Source organism: Amblyomma maculatum, chromosome 2, assembly GCF_055883805.1.
Source record: "Amblyomma maculatum isolate TAMU_Amacu chromosome 2, ASM5588380v1, whole genome shotgun sequence".
Taxonomy (NCBI): Eukaryota; Metazoa; Arthropoda; class Arachnida; order Ixodida; family Ixodidae; genus Amblyomma; species Amblyomma maculatum.
Window position 1 is genome coordinate 110352705 of NC_139345.1, and position 21008 is coordinate 110373712.

At 45.4% G+C, this 21008-nt stretch overlaps 1 protein-coding gene across 13 annotated transcripts in view; it reads right to left on the minus strand.

The window, feature by feature from the left end:
* Nucleotides 1-16642: 16642 nt before the first annotated feature.
* LOC146199551 (uncharacterized) overlaps nt 16643-21008 on the minus strand; it is a 153405-nt gene continuing 149039 nt past the window's right edge. For all 13 annotated transcript variants that reach the window (XR_014705094.1, XR_014705092.1, XR_014705093.1 and 10 more), the window contains one exon: nt 16643-16685. The gene's annotated coding sequence lies outside the window, so the exon portion shown is untranslated. The remainder of the gene's footprint in view (nt 16686-21008) is intronic.

Below are 21008 nucleotides of genomic sequence, written 5' to 3' on the forward strand. Positions count from 1 at the left end.
ATCATCATCATCATCATCATCATCATCATCATCATCAGCAGCAGCAGCAGCAGCAGCAGCAGCAGCAGCAGCAGCAGCAGCAGCAGCAGCAGCAGCAGCAGCAGCAGCAGCAGCAGCAGCAGCAGCAGCAGCAGCAGCAGCAGCAGCAGCAGCAGCAGCAGCAGCAGCAGCAGCAGCAGCAGCAGCAGCAGCAGCAGCAGCAGCAGCAGCAGCAGCAGCAGCAGCAGCAGCAGCAGCAGCAGCAGCAGCAGCAGCAGCAGCAGCAGCAGCAGCAGCAGCAGCAGCAGCAGCAGCAGCAGCAGCAGCAGCAGCAGCAGCAGCAGCAGCAGCAGCAGCAGCAGCAGCAGCAGCAGCAGCAGCAGCAGCAGCAGCAGCAGCAGCAGCAGCAGCAGCAGCAGCAGCAGCAGCAGCAGCAGCAGCAGCAGCAGCAGCAGCAGCAGCAGCAGCAGCAGCAGCAGCAGCAGCAGCAGCAGCAGCAGCAGCAGCAGCAGCAGCAGCAGCAGCAGCAGCAGCAGCAGCAGCAGCAGCAGCAGCAGCAGCAGCAGCAGCAGCAGCAGCAGCAGCAGCAGCAGCAGCAGCAGCAGCAGCAGCAGCAGCAGCAGCAGCAGCAGCAGCAGCAGCAGCAGCAGCAGCAGCAGCAGCAGCAGCAGCAGCAGCAGCAGCAGCAGCAGCAGCAGCAGCAGCAGCAGCAGCAGCAGCAGCAGCAGCAGCAGCAGCAGCAGCAGCAGCAGCAGCAGCAGCAGCAGCAGCAGCAGCAGCAGCAGCAGCAGCAGCAGCAGCAGCAGCAGCAGCAGCAGCAGCAGCAGCAGCAGCAGCAGCAGCAGCAGCAGCAGCAGCAGCAGCAGCAGCAGCAGCAGCAGCAGCAGCAGCAGCAGCAGCAGCAGCAGCAGCAGCAGCAGCAGCAGCAGCAGCAGCAGCAGCAGCAGCAGCAGCAGCAGCAGCAGCAGCAGCAGCAGCAGCAGCAGCAGCAGCAGCAGCAGCAGCAGCAGCAGCAGCAGCAGCAGCAGCAGCAGCAGCAGCAGCAGCAGCAGCAGCAGCAGCAGCAGCAGCAGCAGCAGCAGCAGCAGCAGCAGCAGCAGCAGCAGCAGCAGCAGCAGCAGCAGCAGCAGCAGCAGCAGCAGCAGCAGCAGCAGCAGCAGCAGCAGCAGCAGCAGCAGCAGCAGCAGCAGCAGCAGCAGCAGCAGCAGCAGCAGCAGCAGCAGCAGCAGCAGCAGCAGCAGCAGCAGCAGCAGCAGCAGCAGCAGCAGCAGCAGCAGCAGCAGCAGCAGCAGCAGCAGCAGCAGCAGCAGCAGCAGCAGCAGCAGCAGCAGCAGCAGCAGCAGCAGCAGCAGCAGCAGCAGCAGCAGCAGCAGCAGCAGCAGCAGCAGCAGCAGCAGCAGCAGCAGCAGCAGCAGCAGCAGCAGCAGCAGCAGCAGCAGCAGCAGCAGCAGCAGCAGCAGCAGCAGCAGCAGCAGCAGCAGCAGCAGCAGCAGCAGCAGCAGCAGCAGCAGCAGCAGCAGCAGCAGCAGCAGCAGCAGCAGCCTGATTATACCCACTGCAGGGCGAAGGCCTCTCCCATATTTCTCCACTTAACCCGGTTCTGTGCTAGCTGCATCCACTTGACCCTTGCGAACTTTTTAATCTCATCCGCCCACCTAACTTTTTGCCGCCCCCTGCTACGCTTTCCTTCCCTTGGAATCCTGTTTGTTACCCTCAGCGACCATCGGTTATCCTCTCTTCGCACTACATGTCCTGCCCATGTCCATTTCTTCTTCTTAATTTCTACTAGAATGTCGGTAACTTGAGTTATTTCTCTGACCCACTCTGCACGCTTTCTATCTCTTAATGTTACCCCTGACATTTTTCGTTCCATAGCCCTCTGAGTACACTTTAACCTTTTTTTGGTTGCTCATCTTAAGCCTACAAATACCCCGTCGGGTTGGCGCAGTGGTTACGGTGTTCGACTACTGTTCGCAAGGAAGCAGGATCGAATCCCGGCCTCGGCTGCCGCTTTTCAGTGGAGGAGAAAAGCAAGACGCCCGTATGCTGTGTGATGTCTGCACGGTAAAGAATCCAGGTGGTCGAAATTTCCGGAGTCCTCCACAACGGCGTCTCTCATAGCCTGAGTCGCTTTGGGACGATAAACCCCACAAACGTAACCTTAAGCCTATATAATAATTGGTTCACAGGAAGCGAAAGGCGCGGTATCTGTCACACTAGTACCTGTGGATACCTGAATCGCGCCGTAACGGAAGGGAGGAAGGTGGGAGTGAAAGTGGGAAGAGAGAAAGGGGAACCGTAGTCGAGGGCTATGGAGTAATTTCAACCACCTGGGGTTCTTTACCCTGCGCTGACATCGCACAGCGCACGGACGCCTCTTCGTTTCGCCTCCATCGAAACGCAGCCACCGCGGTCGGGATCGAACCCAGGTACTCCGGCACAGTAGTCCGGCGTCTTACCACTGCACCATCGTGGCGGGACTCTTAAGCCTATATCAACTGAACTATTTCTAAAATTTCTCGAAATATACAGACTTCAAAGGAGAGATACAAAAACGACTACTGAATACGCGTTCAAATACATTCTGCGAATGCCAATAACCTAGAAAAAAAGAATAATATATAAAAAGCTAACAAAGTAGTTAAAGAATGAACGTCAAAAAACCCAGCGGCCGGCACACCCTGGCCGCTAGGACAAAGAGCTAAAATCTATTCTTTAGGCTATACCTAACCTAACTAGCTGAAAACAAAATAAAGTTATTAAAACAAAGAACTCATCTATTGGATGCTTGCGGAAGCTCCCGCTGTCCTGAGTCCGTCCGTTTTCGGTAGCCACGTGCAATCTGAAGAGAGATGAAACACACGTCCGCACCACACGGCTGTCAACTGTCCAACTGTCAACGTACTTCCAAACTATGGAGGGCGAATGCATATGCTACAAAATTCCAAGAGACACTTCGTATCATGCGTAATCTTTGTGTTTTTGTTTGGCTGCCCTTAATGCTAAGGGGCGTTTATTTGTTATTTAGAACGGGTTAAATTTTCGCTCGATGGGAAGTAGATACAACAAAGTATAAAGCCTCCGTTTACGATTCAGAATCGTTTCTGCGCATTTACAAAGCCGAAAGATAAAGTCTGGCTCAAAATAACCACGTTCCTTTCAAATTTCTTCTCGAACATAAGTTGTATGAAATTTTCTGGCCTTAAGTAGTTACGACTTCTAGAGCAGTTTATTGTTCCTTTCTAACTCTATTCTTTATTTCTAGCATGCATTTTTTCGTCTCCTGCCTTTTTGTATTAAAATTCCACCCGGCAATCCTCGTCGTCCTTAGTCAGAATTGTAGTGCTTATCGTAACAGCGACTGCTAAAATAGCATATATGCTAAGTTTTCATTCTAGGTCGCGTGATGTGGGCTGGAGTGTTATCAACGTTTCATTGAAGAGTAGCTAAATAAAAGGACAAGACATTGTCGGAACACGAAAAAGATTTTAGAATGATTGCACTCTAGCGAGTTTATTTATAATACTGAATTTTTGAATTGCTTTAGATTTACATAACTATATACATCAAATTCATAATTACTCGGGCACGTCAGACTCCTCCTTCGGTTTAGAAGTCACGGCGCGACGTTCATGACCTTCAAAACTGCGGCTCAGAGCTTCCGCTGTATTACAATAAAACTGCTCTATACCTATGTGCGGCGGCATCTCACATAGCATGCTAGCTTACGATTGCGTGCTAGTGGTGAGGCATCATGCATATCATTTGATATGCATCATGCCAAAGTATAAGCTAAGTGTTCACTTTTACAAAGGGGTCACGTTAAATGAGTCACATGTGATGAGTAAGTATTTACCGATCCGAAAACCCAATCTGACGAATTAGGGAGTCGCTGGTGTCGGAACAAAATACCGAAAAGTTGCTTTATTATTTACAGATGTTTGACAAATTTTCTGCGGACTGCTAAATGACTGTCGTTTCTCAACATATGCGATTTCCACAAGAAGCACAAAAAGCATACCTCAACGCCCATTACAAAAAAAAAACGTAAAAAAAGGGTTCCCAGGTTGAGCGAGTGCATGTACGCCGTGCAGAGAGGGCACACTGTGATATTCAATAAGTGAGAGATATTCAATACTTACCATCTCGAATATATTAGGACATGCAAATTCCTGCTTATTAATGCGCACTGGCTGCTATTATAAGGTCTGCGAATTTTAAACTTAAAATTTTCCATTAAGAAATTTTTTCCGTGCTCTAGTTTCCTTTCCTACTTTACTGAAGACGATGTGGAGTTTCAGGAATGGTTTTCCACTTAAAAAAAAAAAAAAAACAAAAACAAAAACGTCGGCCACGTTTTGCACCGTTATTGTACTGGCGATCATTCGGATGAACGGCAGGTACGAGGAAATGTCAACCTTTTCCGGCCTTGGTCTAAACCACATGGCACAGCCAGTGTATCGGACAGTGACATGAGGACAATGTTCTGGTATATATATATATATATATATATACATGTGTATTTATCACCGAAGAGTTGTCCAAGGAAAGCGAGGGCAGAATGTGGTTGGTTGTTTGCGCCAATGGGCCTTAGCGGTGCAAAAACGTGGTGTCGACTAAGCCTTCAGAATCCGTTTTTCCTCAGACAGAGCCAGATGCAGAGGATGGATAGACGTTGGTGGTCATATTCCACATATACTGTACCGAAAACGTAGAATCAAAACTAGTTTACTCCTGCGTTGCCGAAGATGCCTGCGAATCACCTATAAAGGCTTTGTTCCATCGACCGATCTGAAGGTTTTAAAAGGTAGCATTCGAGAGGGCACTCAAGGAAACAAAGGAAAAGCGATACTAAAAAATTTTAGTGCTGTAGAAACCGAAGTAGCCGGCATTATTACTTCAACTAATGGCTAACCAATGTGGGAGTACAAAGTCTAAAAGACGTCCCCAGTCAAGGCGTTTAACACACTCTTCTTTTCTCGTCAACTTAACATTCCATAGCGCCTTTCATTTTTTTTTTTTCAAGCAAGTTCCAGATTGTTACAGCGCGGGTACTACATTTATTTCTTTTGGGGCCAGGCAAGAGTTGAAAAGAATATATTTATGGTCGATAAATTAAGCAGTTAATATACTTTTTATGGCGGCTCTCAGAAGTGCATTTCACGCATAGTTCTTTGAAATGTGCAATTAAAATATTTATATCACCAAGAGGCATTTGACGGCAAAGGTGAAATTATGCGAGCATCTTTAGGTATCCAAATTAAAAAAAAAGATCTGTTCTCTACCAAATAGACACGCAGTTACTTTTGAAACGCGTATAGCTCCTAGAAAGAAAAACATCCAGCATGCGATATGAAACGACTACTTCTAAAGTAGTGTCGCACACACGCACACGCACACACACACACACACACACACACACACACACACACACACACACACACACACACACACACACACACACACACACACACACACACACACACACACACACACACACACACACACACACACACACACACACACACACACACACACACACACACACACGCGCGCACGCACGACCGCACGCGTGCGCACACGTGCGTGCGTATGACACATATAAACGGAAAAATTGAAATCTTTATTGCACTCTTCAGTTTTTAAGGAATGATTGCGCACGCAAAAAAATTCTATCGTCGTTGGCTGCGAAATGACGAAGGCAAGACTATTAACAATCACGGTAAAAGCCAACGGGGAACATATAAAGAATAAAGTTCACTCTCCCGACTGCTTCGTCTGCTGCCTCGTAAGCTTTGCCTTTAACGCCGGATGATTGCGGATTGCAGCCAACGAAAACTCTGATGTTACTCGTCGCTGACCTTTTCCACCTTACCTTTTCCTCATCGAACGAGGTCATCGCGGCGGCGGCAGCTCATGTTTCTTCACTCATATGCGTTGGACCGACCCGAAGCTCTAATAGGATTTTTTCCCAGACCGGTCTGCGACTGTTTACAGTATCTCGTATCAGCAAAAGGAAAATCCAAGAGGCAGACGGAAGGCAACTAATGGCCTGGTAACGACACGTGAGACACAGTACGAGCTGAAAAGGTCTACTGTTTCTTGTCTAGCTATTAGCGGTACACGTGTGCCTTTCTTACAAGACGTGACGCAAAAAATAAACGTCAGACAGGGCTGCCCGAACTAAATCAAGCACCCTGAAACCCCGTTCTGCCACTGACGCCTTTCCGTCTGGTAAGGTCGATATTCGTGTAGCTGCTGTTATGTGTCATGATATGCTTGGCGACCTCTTTACCGATCGCCAGATATACGATAGGATCGTTATAGCAGGTGTAAGGCAACTGAGTGATGTCATTCTCGGGGCACAGCAATAAAATTCTCGTAACCATGCCTATAAAACCCCGTAATACGAAGCTAAATTTTCACGCGACCATGCTGTGGCAGCCTAGCGAATTCTTGGAAAATAGAGTCACCTGGAATATATGTTGGTTGGTTTATAATTTTTAATGGCTCAGAACTATTCAGGTTATAAGGGAAGTCCTAGAGGGGGGCTCCCGAAATTTCGACCTTGTGGGTTTCAATACCGTGCCCTGACGTCGCACAGTACACAGGCGCCTTGGTTTTCGCCTCCATTTAAATAAGCTAACACGGCCTGAAGGTGATTATGTGTCTTAAGGTTTAGTAGACGAAAGCCGTAATGACTGAGCCATCGCGGCGGGTACAGAGAGTAAAATATCGGAATAGCCACATTCACAGCTTAATTTACTTCCTAACAGGATAGCTGCTCTCAGACATAGTTTTTGGACAATAAGGAGTTCAAGCAGAACAGTAAGAACTTTCTTTCAAGTATTGCATGCGGACAGCCTCATGAAAGTTTGTGTCCTTCTCAATATCGCGAGGCTGCATCCGCCAAATATACCTCCTGCTGTAGTTGCGAAGCGCCACCACATAGTTTCTTTAAGTTAGCAGTCGGATAGCGCTAGCAGACGACGCGTCTAAAGCGCCAGAGGAGGATAACGCGTGGAGACGCGCAGTCAGAGAAGCAGGAAGAGTAGGCAGGGCATCGTGCTATAGGTGACGTGGTATCGCGTGCCACAAGGAAGAGCGTGGGAAAAGGGAATCGCAGCAGCACGTCCGGCGAGGTGCAGCTCTGTCCTATCCTCGTCTCCCTTTTCCTGTAAAAACGCCACGTTTTCCGCTGAACTATATGTCTAACCACCTAGTATACTCTGTTGAACGAGCTTTCGCTTTAGACAGCTTGTCCTAAATATATCTGCTGATCATTTTCTCTTACATATCACGCTGTAAACTAGAACATTCCGCAATCCCTGCTGCTGGTTATCGAACTAAAAAGCACTCCACAGAAAAAAAAATAATAAACACGGCGCAACATAGGTCAGACTTAAAGTTAGTTGCAATTGTGGGAAAGGACTGTTAGAGAAGTATTTTAACACCGAATCGTTTAGGAGCACCATGGCAGGGGCAGAAAATCAGGAGGCTTCCGCCCTCCATCAACAAAAAAAAAATTAACTCGAGGGTTTGAAAATTAGACTAATCCTGGGAGGGTCGAAGTGAAATAAAATATGTCCTATGAAGCTGTAAAGTTGGAAGTAAGCTGGTGCAATTCCTAGTGTTGAAAATCGAACGAAGATCATCTAGTCGCCGAAAGGTCACGTTACACTTAGACCACAAAGGCTTTCGTTAACAGCGCTAGTTCTGCTCTTCCGGGTACAAACCCACAAAATGTCCCATTCCGACAAGCTCATTTTCAAGCTCACGCAAGGTCAAACTGGGGTTTAGCCACCCTAGCGACAAGTCCCGCTTAGTATAGGATTTTACAGTGAACTGGTGCCCGACCACATCACTTAAAGACGATTATTGCCCGAATAACTGAGCGCATGTATAATTACGAGACTAATTACAATGAGGTATTTTAGATCGTGATTTCAACTATATTGTCACGTGGTGGTGAAAAGGCCGTAAGCACCAAAAGAGAGGACAGGCGTATTCGCACTTGAATCAATTCTATATTGGGCTGGCTTGCGTCCGCAAAAGAACTAAACAACTCGGCTGCGGCGATAACAGCAAACGTTCTCTGTGGTCGTCGAGCTGAGAATGCCCGTCGTACCCGTACATGCTTAATTTAAAATTGGTGAAAAGCATCTAGAGAAAGCCACAAGCGGTGACTAGCACAACCTGGAGTATTGCAGAAATACACTGACAATAAACTGACAAAGCTGCGTCTCACGACGAGCATGAACAGACTAACAATACAAAATTTGTCCGCGTGCCCAAATGAGAATAAGAACGCACGCAAACCGCTATCGCAACATGAACAAATACAGATTTGAATAGTTTGCGGCAATATCAGCAAGCCATATTGCTATGTGATAATATATTGATTGGTAGCTTGTGCTGTGCAATATTCTACTGGAGTAATTGCAGGCCCTAATAATAAGTTTTGAATTGCAATTTGTAAATAACAATGAAATATTACGCTATAGCTGCAGTAATATAAAATTGAATAGCTTACATCGACCACAATTGCATTGCACTAATTACAGGGTATATTAAATAACAATATTTAGTTACGTTTATTTAAAAATTGAACTTCACACTAATCACGTCATATTTGATGGATGGCCGACATCAAGCCTTGTAAACGATATGTGAATCTGCTTGGTGGTCTGGCAATAAATGCGGTCGCAGCTATGGTCGCTAGAGGGGGAGCTGTGCGCATCGGAGCTTCGGTGAGGGCAACACAAATTCATGACCCGGCGGCGGCACTCTTGTCGGCTGTGAGATTTTGTCGGCGCGTCGGCTAGGCTAACACCAGAGGGGATTTCGTTGTGTTGTACTAGCTGTGCTATATGCCCTCTCGCTTCACAGCATTTGTGACAATATGCGTATCCTAAAATCATAATGCAGCCTCTGCCAACGTTGTGTAGGAACTTAGCGCGCAATTCGAAACTCTCGTATTGCCACAGCGCAAATAACAGCAACAATTCGCGCTGCAGGTGACCCTTTCAATAATAATTACACCACTTTAAAAATTTTGAAGTATAATACACGCTGTTTTGCTCGCATTTTCCTCCGACTGACGTTGCTTGTCTAAATTTCAGGAAATATCTTGCAGTTGAATGTATGGGCGATATAATCTGGCAAATAAAGTTGGTTATAGGGTTGCTATAAAGAGCTTATACTACGAGCAGCTTAGCAAATGACTGGCGAATAATAATGATCGATGTGGAGGGAGGGAGGGAGGGAGGGAGGGAGGGAGGGAGGGAGGGAGGGAGGGAGGGGAGGGGAGGGGAGGGTGTTGAGAAGCAAAGAAGTACTGTAGGTTAAATAAATTTTGGCCGATCGCCTATGTGAAACGGTCGGTATGTGCGATCTCTTTTGTAATAGCTAAAAACGGAAAAATGCAAAAGCGACGAACCATGAATTTGAAAACGTAGAGAAAGGAATCGAGTCACTGCGATTAGCAGTAATAGGAGAGGGACCGAAATGAGGACACAATAGGATCCTAATTTAAATCAGGTTATACAAATAGAGCTATATAGCACCTTCTTACTGTTTATTACAAAATACTTGGGGTACTCTTGTCCATCGAAGCGATAATCCTGTACCAGTGTATATCCATTAGTCCCACTGCAAAACTCGGCACATTTGGAACCCATCACACACATTTCGTTCCACCTATCCCTTCCGCGTTTCGAAGTTTGATGCAGCCTATATAACTCATTCCAAAAGCATTAAAGCCGCACTGCGTAAATTTTATTTCTTAGCTGTGTATTATAACAGTGGTTTATTGGAATTTGCCTTTTAAAATAAATAGCCGATATGGCTTCACACGGAAGAAATTGGATAGATGCCTGAGCTTCCCGCAGTTTTGTAACGTCCTTGCGACACACGCAGCACACTCGATGGTCACAAAGATTTTTTTTTTAAGTTTCCGTTGAGCTTTGGCTGACTTCAAAGTTTGCAAGAATTGCCACTGAAGCACTGGGAGCGAAGAAACTTTTACAGCCTTAATTCATCCAGTCAGTAAACCTAAGGGCTAGGTGAAGGTATATGATGAAACAGGATTGGACTATAGAGCTGTTTGCTGAATCCACGGTTAAATTGCAAGTTTCGTTTAGCTATTTTTTTGAGTGAGCGGAAGAAAAAGGAGCTTAATTCTTTTCTTCCACCAGGAGCACTTCTTTTGGAAATGCAGTGTGAATATGCAGCCACAATATTATTCATGGAAGTGATCTCAGTTTTGCAATATATTTTAGTTTTTAGCAAAGTCTCGGACACCTGCGTATTTCGCCGCTTGTTCAAGCACAGGAGTATCACTTTTGAAGATGATTAGATAATTATATACGCGTACCTACATACAGGAAAGCGCGATAAAGCTGGCCGTACGCACTTCAGTGCAAAACCTAATTTTCCAGCTATAGTCATAATTTCAACGAATAGATATGTTTTCGCCAAACTTCGGCAACTTTTCTCTGTCTGTACTTCCACAACTGCTCAATGAATCGGCCATAAAGAGTTGAACTCAATTTTGGAAACGGCTGCATGACCAGATAAGGTGGTCCTTAGAGATGTTGGCCACTGAGTCAGCAATGGTGGGTTTTAGCCAGTCTTTGGTGTTATGTGGCTTTTTGTACACCTCTCTAGAAATAACACCCTAGACATAGTAGTTGAATACATTTAAATCTGAAGAGTTAGAAGTTCACACGTTAAGACGGACGTTCTCGTAATGTTTGTCAGCCAGCCAGTTCCGGGTGACGTAAGTGGCAGTTGCTATAGACGAATCGGCTCGAGAACATATGATCTTCCTTTCGGTATATTCTTTATCCCGAGATATACAACGGTGACACTCCACTCCACCTGAGCGCAAGTATTAACATGTAGTCCTTTTGCAATAACTGCAGAGCATGACGTCACTCTCGTTGCTGACGACGTCTAACATCAATAAAGTGACGAACATTTTGTGGGCAACATCGTAGGCACCTCATCAGTACAAAGCCGTCTGTCTTTATGGTGGTAAACATTTTGGTCTTGGTGAAAGGTCTTTCCATCTGGAAAGAGGAAACAGAGCATTCGAGGCTCATCAGGCTTCTTCAGCTTGCTTAGCAAGTGCTTGGACTGGCGCAGACGATTCTCCCGAGGTTTACCGGATATAAATTGCCCCCTCATCACATATGCTTTCTTAATAGTGCATAGGAATTATACTTGAAGTCCTCGAGCGAAGTAGCCTGACAGTCTACTCTACCATTTGGAGTTCATTTGCAATAGAATTTGTATTGAGTCGCCACTCACGACGACATGCAGCCGCTGGAGAAAATCAGGTATTCTGAAACCATCTAATCGGTGACTGTGATTTTTTTTATTTCGCCAATGATGCCACGTTAACACCAGATCACACAACACCTCTCCTGCCTTACAAACGCAATACTTCAATACGTTCATAAAAATGAAAATTTACATGTGTCTGTAGTGCGCGGTAGAGGTGCACAATAACTAGCATTTGGAACGACGAGGGATGGGCCACAATCTCTTATCTTACTTCGCTAACAAGTTGCAGTAGCAACCAAATTCAGATTTGTGCAGTTAAATTATATCACACAGGGCGGATACATCCAAACTCCTGATCTCAGAATTTCGCCGGGTGATAAGTCTTTTGTGTGAATAACAAAAGATGGTTTAGCGAAAGACTACTTATTGTCACGATGTAACTTGGCTTGGCAATCATAGCCAATGTAAGCTGTATCCAGTCAAAGCATTTCGGCTTTTCATTATAGTTCGCATTGACAATAAAAAGGAAAACATAAAGCTAAAACCAATAACAGGAACCTTGAAATAACGCCATTGGTTGACAATCGTGAACAGTTGGGTTATTTCATCTGAAGAATAAAAAAAATTACAAGTATACTGTACATCAAGGCTACTAAATGGACTCAGAAATGCAAATACCATCGGGTATTAGGTACCGTCTTTGCCAAAAGTAACCAGGCTGCGTGTTCCGCTTCTAAGACTGGTAGTACAAAATTCGTGTCACTTCTGAAACTGTAAATCTGTGCAAAGTAAAGGTGAGTTTCTTCCTCACTTCTTAACAAGTTGTAATCGTATGGAAATCAATGTTGGCTTTAGAATACAAGCAAGAAGCAAAACATGCAGCCGGGTTACTTTTGGCAAAGACTTACATAGGCTTGTGATGTAAAATCTACTAACGTGCTGTTTCTGTACATCTTTTTCATCTCCCCATGGCAACAGCAGCCTCCTGAGACAGCCAGCGCCACTAGGGCGAACGCGACAGTGAATTGAATAGAGCAGTCAAGCAGAGTTAGAGACGTGTGTCTTATCGATCAATAGCGATTTAATAGCGCCATAACATTTAATAGGAGGATCATAGGAGGAGCATAGAGGATTTAATAGGAGGAGCATAGAGCGGAAGCTTTTAATGCAAACAAACCGGTAAAAAAAATTCTTGCGAAATGTAAGTGCAAAAAAACAAACTGAATAATTAATGCTGAAACAGCGCCTAATTGAGCGTAACGAAACGAAAATGACGGAAGAGAAATCGGCACTGTGCCATTATTCTGATCGTCTTTTTCACAAGAAAGACAAAGGCATCGTGTCAATTCAATTATCACTACGTCTGCTGTTAACAACCAATGAAAACTCTGCGCTGCCATCCTCAATGTTTACGGTCTGTAGAAAGCCACAAAAGCATTGTTATTTAGTTAGTTATATGAGGTCTTATGGCGCAAAAGCAACTGAGGCTATGATGCGCCAAACACAAGTTTAGAACAAAAGCATTGCGTTATTTAGCGTGGAAAAAGAAAACAACGGTCCTTTAGCGGCCAACAGTAACCTTATAATCTCAAGCCACTGACTAGACTAGATTCGAATTTTATGACGTCAGCAATGAAGGGTAGAAAAAGTTCAGCCAAGCGCAACTGCAGAACACGAAAGGAGATCTTGGCCGAAACGGTGGCCTTGTGGTAGAACATCTGCCTCGAATTCGGGTGGTACCATGGTTCGAACCCTGGTGCCGTCGGGCACTCACCGGTTTAATGGATACAAAATGTGTCCCGGCCTGGTGCTCGGCTAGAAAAGGGGTCCTGGACCTTGATGCCGATTTCTGCCCGGGTTCCGTAGGCTCTGTTCGAGGCGCAACGTACAGTACTCACGGATTGAAATAGGACACTCGGAGCGCATGGCCGTCGCTGCATGCAGCGCCGCCCGTGGATGCTCACGGAACCAAGGTGCTGCATTGTGGTATAGCGCGATGGGGAGAACATCTAAAAAGCAGAACTGCTCCTTCCGGTCGCCAATAAGCCGGCCTGTTGTTTACCACACTGCCTTGCATGCAGCGACGGCCACGCGCTCCGAGTGTCCTATTTCAATCCGTGAGTACTCTACAAGTGGGTCGCCAAAAGACGCCGTTCCAAGTATTATCTACTTTAGACGCGGGTCTCCATGCATATATCTGGACACACTGCTGGAAGGAGGAGCAATTGACACATGGAGTTGGCAAGCACATTACGAGTGACATTCACAAAGATGTGCACCGCTCGCACTCTCCGCGGCCGTCGTTAACGACAAGTGGCTTCTCTTCCGAGCTCCATTCTTTGTTCGCTGCTCGTGTGATGGTGCAAGCGGGAGCGAACACTGATAATCTTTTGCAACTGTCGATAGGGTTGCCGAAATTCGTGCTCTGCGGACAGTCGGAAGTCGGTTTTGCTGCAGCCTTCACAGTGCTTGCGCAGAGTGCACACAATCGCCTTGTGAACAATATGGCAACGCTCACGGAGCCCAAAATAGAAAGGTTTATAGAGAACAGGTGAGAAGAACACGTTTGCAAACACCCTACGGCGTTCAGTTTAGATGTTATTGCGGAAGAAATACTACGGTAGGTCTAACCGCTCGTCGCTTTGTGTCCGTGTCATTGGTCCCGCATAAAAGTATCAGCCTGTCATGACGTTCGAATTAACGTTACCCCTATGCCACAGGCAGGAGCTGCCAACTCGGGTCGCTCCTTTCATATGGGAGGGTGATATCAGAATCAGCCTGCCAGAACCTTTTGCGTCCTCGTTACCTCCGCAACACGCAGGCACGTAAGGGGAATAATGTAGCAGGCAAAAGAAGCTTCCGCCATCGCTTTCGCAATTCAACTATAGGGTTAACCAGAGCTTAACCACAACTAATGTTTTTCAGGACGATCACTCCAAAACATAGTACTCTCCAGTTAGGTGGCCCTTCTTCTAAAACACGCATTTATCAATGCAAAGTAATTACGGTAATGGCGCTGTTAACGAAAGCTTACAATCGTTCTCATTGTTTTTGAAGTTTAGAAACCTTCATCTCCTTCCAGGCACGCACGTTATAAATAGGATGGCTAGAAGATTACGAGACGAAGCAGAATTTATCAGCAGATGTGAGCAGGAAGGATGTTTTAGTAGCGAAGCTCCGTAGGGAAAGAGGAAGAGTAAAGATCCAGTACGCTTCAAATAACTTGTTCGCATCCCCTTCAATCTAACGACACAGCAACAGCAAATGGAATCTGCTCAAATGTTTGAAAATCTTCGTCTTGCCACGCGGCTACATAACACGCAACTATGGGCTTTAGGAAGCAAGCCATTCTTTTTTACATTTTTCTTTCTAAAATACAGCTTTTAGAGGTTGCTTGTATATTCTTTGTTTCTGATCGGTGCGGCTGCACTCGGGGCAAATTTGCTTTTGCACACTGCACTAAACTCGTTTCGGTACATTCGCGATAAGGATGGGTGCCACATTTAATAGCGCTCTGATGAGGCACACTTAAGTTCAGTTAAAATTCTGTCCGGCAAAGATGAGATTGGGTACTTAAGCAAGATGACTGAAGAACTAAGCTTGTTAAAATTTTCAAGTTTCTGCACTGCATTTTTGCCAAATCAGATTTCGTATCCTAATGTTCGCGCAGAGTTCTCGAAGAAACAATGAATGAGTTTGTGTGCTATCATCATATAAGACCATGTGCATCTGAGCCCCACTGACACTTCTACCACTGTACGCTTGAGAGAAATCCGGGGTTTCGAGTTAATGTTGTAAGTGACGGGTTGCAACTCTAGAGGAGTAGCCAAGTCAGTGCCAGCATTAAGCAGATAAACATTCATGACGACAGAAAACGTCCTCGCATTATATTGTCTTTGGTCGCGGACCGCGAATAACTGATGTAAGAGCCAAAACGTTTACCAATTGTTAGAACTTAACTTCAGAATGCGTAACCTGAGCGCTAATTATGCGTTTCCTCACCATATTCCGTTTTGTGCTTCTTTTTAAGAAGACTCTCAAGCCACGGCAGCTTTCTTAAGGCGAGGAGATTGAGCAGTCACACTAATTGCTTCCCTGACCGCTTCAGGACAGTCGCTTTGTCGACAAGTGAGAATATCAAATGGCGCCAGATGTAAAACTTCGCGTGGCTGATGGATTCAGATCCTAAGTTGACAGGGTGATGAAACTATAATTGGAGCACGGCCACATCCTGTGCGCATGCTGCGAGGGAGATTGGGATCCCACGGTATGCAGATTGCGGTCAATCGCGTGTGCTCGGTGTCTAACGCACTGAGTTCAAGAGAAAAAAAAAGGCCAAAATTGTGTTAAATTTTGTGAATGATGTATCATTTTCTTTGAAGAAAAACTTTAATAGGGAGGTAAAGGCTGGAGGTGCTTCATTTGATACCTTTAGCTGCCAATAAAAACGAAACTTCATCTGAGCTGCAAACGATAGAGGCTTCTGCATAACACTGTTACAACCTTCAAACTTCTAACATCATAAATGTGTGGAACGATTTTTATACAGCTTCAAGCTTGGATTGCTCGCACAGCGCAGAAATAGCTAACCCGATGGTAGACCAGCAACACACCGATGCCCGGCGGTACAACTTGCAACGAAGCGATGTCCGGGAGACCAAGTGTGGGTTTGGACGCCGGAACGCCGCCGTAGACTGATTGGAAAGCTCTTACGCAGTGCTTCGACCCACACAAAGACCTTCTAATCGGACTTCTCAATTATGAAGTCATCTCCGATTGCACGACCACATCCCAACGGCGCAGGACGCGCCCAGAAATCCTCCATGCTGTGCGCCTGAAACCTTAATACTCGGGCTAAAGACCCTAGTATTTTAGCTTCGCGTATTTTGTTTACATTTATGTGTTTATTTTGCAAGCATCGAGGCGATGCCTTTTTAAGGGAGGAGTTATGCCGCGACCTATTCAAACCTTTATTTGTTCTTTTTTTGACTGTCGCCGGCATGCGACCGTATTACAGTGATTCTAGCGCAAGGGTCGATTTTGTCCTTTGCTTTTGGTCATGCTCGTAGTCGCTAGATACAGCTTTATCAGTTTCTTCGTCGCGCAAGATGCTCCAAGGTGGTTTTCGAAGATTCCGTCCCCTCGCGTAAATTTCTGCAATGTTCTAGGTTGTGCTACTCACCATTTGCGGTTTCATCTCTATATCTTTTGCAGCCTTTAAATCGAGCCGTGAGGCGTGAAACCGGCGTTATTTCCACGACCGATGAGCACATTTTCTGTTATTGCCGTCGCCAGTTCTCTTAGCTTTTTTTCGGGCGCAAGTAAGCAGAATAAAGAGTTAATTACTGTGCTTTACCTACCTCTCTGGTCATTTGTGGCCTGGGGCATTGTCACCACCACGTGACAGTAATAGCAGCCTAAAAGGCAAAGGGGGGCATTAGTAGATATCTTGCGGGTCTGTAAATAAATTTAAATCTAATTTCGCAAAATTATGCTCACTAATACCTTCGAGGTGTAAGATGAGTGATATTCACCGTAATTACTGTAAGACCTACTGGTTCACTTGTTACTAATCGTTTATAAATTATTACAATGTGCTTCAATATTAGCGCAGAAGTTTTATTTCTTAGATGTTGAGCTTAACTACAATGAACCAGTAGTGCGTGCATTTTGCAATATGCAGTTTTGTTGTGCGTATGAGTGTATTTGTTCTTTCGTACATTTAAATGTTTTATCCACACTAAGGTGATGTTCAAACTGAAAAATTAATTTACGTTGCAGTTAATAAATAAACGCATAGCAAATTACAGCTTCGTGTTGATATTGTGTTCTCCTAGAATGTCAAATTAAGAGAGTGCTTAAAGTCTCTTCAAAGAATGGTTGTTTGAAATGTTTCGAAAGCAAGTTAAGATGAGAAATAAAGAATAAGAGAAATAAAGCGGCTGGCAAATTTCCGTACTTCTCTTTTTGCAGAAAGGGGAGAGATCACGTTTCATCAAAAATCGTTGATTTTCTCTCATTTTCTTACACATCTCTAAAGCTGACGACTCCTACGCGCTGACTGGACGTAAAATATCTCACGCTGAATCGAAACTTCGGTAGTTTTATCTTGGGCAATACTATTCCCAATTCCGACGCCAATATCGTCCCCTCCCCCTCCCCCTCAACCTCCGCTCATCCCATCGCACGAGTTCATTGACTCAAGCAAAAGACCAGGTTTTCGACTTCAAAGAACCAGAGCGCTCATCCCGTGAGCTCACCGTTAAGCATCGAACAGATCAAAGAAGTACTTTCACCAAAAACGAAGAACTCGCAGTGCTAGTGGTCCAAAAACGTTCATCACACCCCACTTTGCCTTCACTTCCGGGAGTGCTCAGCCGCATGCTACCACTTCGCATTGCCTCTACCCGCACACAGATCAGTAGGAGGCAGCCTGACTGAGTGTGATATCGACCACCTCAAGTGGCTGGCCGATCCAGCCACCAGGGCAGCCTGGCCATCGGCTTCCTAAAAATAAGATCGGCCCGCTTACTACGTCTAGTGCAACAATGCGCAGAGAAAGACATTTTACCTTTTCTTGCGACCCGTAACCAGTTTTCGTTTGAAAAGTCTGTCCGTTAGCTTCCCAGAAATGCATCGACTAAAATATGCTACTGAGTCTGTGGTTCACAACAGGCTTCAATAGCATCGACAAAATTGTTTAGCTAGCAGACCTAATGGCTTTTTGGAAAGTCTCCACTCAGTAGAATAAAAATAATAAATTGAAATCTATAGATGCCAGAGACGATTTTCACTTCCTTATATTTAGTGAATACAAAGTCATGCATTTTTATTTGCCTTTCGTTTGCACTGAACGTCTGGCGAGGCTTAGAAGATGCACCCCGTTCGTCTGGCAAGTGATATTGAGGCTCTAGAAACATCCGCAGACAAACTGAGCAAAAGAGGGGCGTTCTTGCGCTCGGAATCCACACACTTCTTTTCCCTGAGTCGGCTTCCGTCGAGCGCGCATCGATTTGTTTATCTGCGCCTCGTTTATCGCTTCTGGGTTTCTCTTGGCAGAAATCCTTCTTCGTCAGGGTGAAGCACCACAGCGTTACAAATGCCAGCCGGGATTTCAGTCCGAGCTCACAACACAGCAGCGAAATCAATCTACGTCATTTCGCTTTTTTTTTCCTGCGCGAGTTTGGGAACTGCAGTTAGGATTCCTGTGTGGTTCGGCGAGGCAACTTAACTCTAACCTGACGTCTCAGAAAACTGCTTCTATATGTTTCGCCAGTTTATTATTTTGAATGCACGTAGCTGAAAATAATGAAAAAAAGTTCACGGGTGAATGCAGGTAGTTTGGTTTGCTTTGTAGGGTTTAACGTCCCAATGCAACTCAGGCTATCAGAGACGCCGTAGTAGAGGACTCCGGAAATTTCGACCACCTGAGGTAGTATTGTGTGCATTAGTCCGCTGCCATGCAACTAATAACGAGTTCTGTTCTGCTTTTGCTTTATGAAAAGATAGCAAAAAAGACAAAATGAATCTTCAAACTGGACAAAAGAGTTGCCCAAAAGCTCTTTACGTGTTCACAACGCATTGCGGCATTACAGCGCTGCTGCATTATGTGAATTGTAAGAGCCCAATAAACTAGCTTCTGCGCGTTTGCACAATTGGAATGAGACTTGTGTATGCTTTAGGTTAAACGAAGGTTTTTTTGTTTCATGTTGCTGTATTTAGTAACAAATTACAGTACTTTTTTTGTTCAGCAGTCGCTCTCAAATTTAGTTTCAGAATGGCCAAAAATTTGTATTTTGAAGCTTTTTGCGCATATTTCACTTTATGTTTTTTTTTACGCTACAAAAATTATGTGCAATTTTCTGGTGTAATGAAGGGAAGTGTTGGCAGTTTTCGGTTATAATAATTTGCCATTTGTTTCTAGAGCATATGTTCTACTTCCACCACGCACAAACATCAAGGTCAGTGGATGTTGCAATTTTGACGTTTAGCTCTCGCGCTGCGACATCGTCGTCTCCATTGTCATGCCCCAGCGCGACAGCATTATACATTCCCCTCTGCGAATCACGCCTCGTGTAAAACTGCAACACGCTCTCGCGCTGTGCAGGGCACATCGTCGTCCTCAAGAAGTGCCATTTGCGCCCCTTTATATAGCCTAGGTAAGTATGTCGTGCAAGTATGCCATCTCGCTAAAGAGCGATATCGCAGCCGTGCCACACAGGCTACCGAGATCATTGAGTGGCAAGAAGCCAGAGTAGCCCATTGTCGAGAAGCTTACGAAACGCGAAAGTGAGTCAAGAGCTAAGCGCCAGCAGCAACTGCGGTTGCAGCCGATTGCTAACGCTCGCCAAACATGGTTCAAGGATACTTGAATTTCTACCATTCCTTCTGCTTCTGTACCCATTTCATTATGTGGATATAATTTTATCATGCGAAATCCCTTTTATCATGGTGTTTCTATTCTTGTGGGCATCTCTAGCAGCCCTTAATTGTAGACGATATAACGCCGTGTCTGCTTTTATACTCATGTTTGTTCCGAGAAACAGACAGGTGTTAGCAACACTTAATATTGCGCGCGTGTACCGTCTCTGTATTAATTTGAAGCTTCGCAACTCTTATGGTGGATTGATAGTTCAATACTGTGCGCATTTTTTCTTCTATATAAGGTAATTTATCGCTTTCGAGCTCTTGCGGTCAGCTGACGAAAACTTTTAATTGGACGAGCGCAACGCATGGCGAACCAGTCACACAAAGTGCCTGAAAATACACAATGAGCATGACTCGTCTGGTAATGGTGGTGGGGAAACTTTACTTCCACGGATCCTCTACTACGTATGCTGCTTGCATATCATCTGAGGCGCGGTCTCTGGTTCCGGAAGAAAATGCATTTCCAACTTTTAATGAACACACGCATATTCATCACTTCTGCAGCACCGCGCTGCGGCAGCCCTTCCGCCCTGCTGCTCGACCGCCGAAGATGAACGCAGGTGCCACCAGCGAGCCTTGAGCATGGAGATTATAATTAGGAGGCGGCGCTATCAATGCGATGGTACGTGGTCTCCATTCGCCGAACATTTCAATTCTTTTTGAGCAAGGAGTTTTTAAGTATATGGTGGACACATGACACCGCGTTTTGCCTAAGACTTTATACGGTGGAGGTCAGTGAGCCGGACGTGCGTCATCTCCATAGGCGTTTTCAGCAATTTTATTTTCCTGGATCCGTCGCGTAGTTGCTTGTTTTTTTCACCAATTAATAGTGGACCACGCGTGCCCGGCAAGTAAGAAAGCATGGCGGTTGTTTCGTATGATTGCATCAGCTTCTATAAGGTTTTTCACAAACTGTAGATTTGAAAGCTCCTCTATCATTTTAGAGTCTATTCAAAAGTAATCATTATTATAAAATGCCTTTTTGCGTAATCTTGTAATGAGCATAAAAAAACAATTGTGAATCTCTGAAGCTCTTTCGTTAATAGCAAAGAGAATTTTGACTCCGTTTTTTTTTTACATGCTCCAAGCATTAATCTGTACACTTAATCATTGCAATGTGTGCCTGATGTCTGTACTGAAATTGAAATAAATATTCAGACTCCTACATGACTTTTTTTTTTTTTTTTAAGGAGTCAAGTACCGCGAGCAGAGTGTCCTTCGAAGAAAAGCATTACGGCTTGCAGCTCTGCCGTCGGCGGGGTGACACGCGGAGTGATCTTGTGTATAAACTGCACTTGCTTCAGCCTGTTGTT